This window comes from Chaetura pelagica, unplaced genomic scaffold, assembly GCF_000747805.2.
Source record: "Chaetura pelagica isolate M959 unplaced genomic scaffold, ChaPel_1.0 scaffold69, whole genome shotgun sequence".
NCBI classification, from domain to species: Eukaryota; Metazoa; Chordata; class Aves; order Apodiformes; family Apodidae; genus Chaetura; species Chaetura pelagica.
The window spans coordinates 2,194,443-2,195,274 of NW_009970724.1; positions in this window are offsets into that span (position 1 = coordinate 2,194,443).

Here is an 832-nt window from a genome sequence, read left to right on the forward strand (position 1 = left end):
GGTCGGTGCGGGGTCCGGCGCTGCCCCCCCCGGTCCGCCCTGCCCCGTCCCCTTCACGGCACCGCGCCGCTCTCTGCCAGCACCGCACTGCCCCCCGCCCCAGCGGACACCGCTCCGCGCTCCCCTCTCACTGCCTGGCGTTGCTCCCTCGCACGGCAGCAGCAGTTCGGTCCCTTCGGGCAGCCCGCTGCGGTGTCACCTCCTCCCGGCCCTGCACCGCCTCTCAGGACCCACATTGCCTCCCTGCTCCGGCCGCAGCACCGCGGCTGCACAGCCTGCGCCTTCTTTGCGCTGAGACACCTCCAGATCTTGCAGTCACTGCAGCCACGGCGTTGTACCAACCTCCTTCTTACCCAGCTGCTGTGAGTGCATGGCCTGGCCACCAGTCACTGCATCAACTACCCGACCTCCAAGCATCACTTGGAACAGACTCCAACACCTGCACTTCTTGGCCCAGCCCAGCCCAGCCCACAGCCACCGCACAGAGCAGCCTGACCTGCCCAATCCAGCCACTGCACCCAGCTGTGCCACACAGTCCAGTGGTGCGCCCAGTCACTGTCTCACACTGTCCGCCAACTTCTGCAGGTCCTCATACCACTGCCTACACAACAAGGTATTGCCCACTGCTGTCTATCACCTCCCTGGACTTCCCAGTGTTGCACAGCCTCCACCAAAGGACCATACCAGGCCGCAAGGACCGTGTCAGCTGCCCCTCTATGCCACAGCGCAGCTCACACTGCACCACCAGTGCCGCTTCCACACGGTTCCCGTGCAGTGAGATGGTGGAGACCTTCTCACTGCACAGCTGGCCTGTGAGCACTGCAGCTGTGAG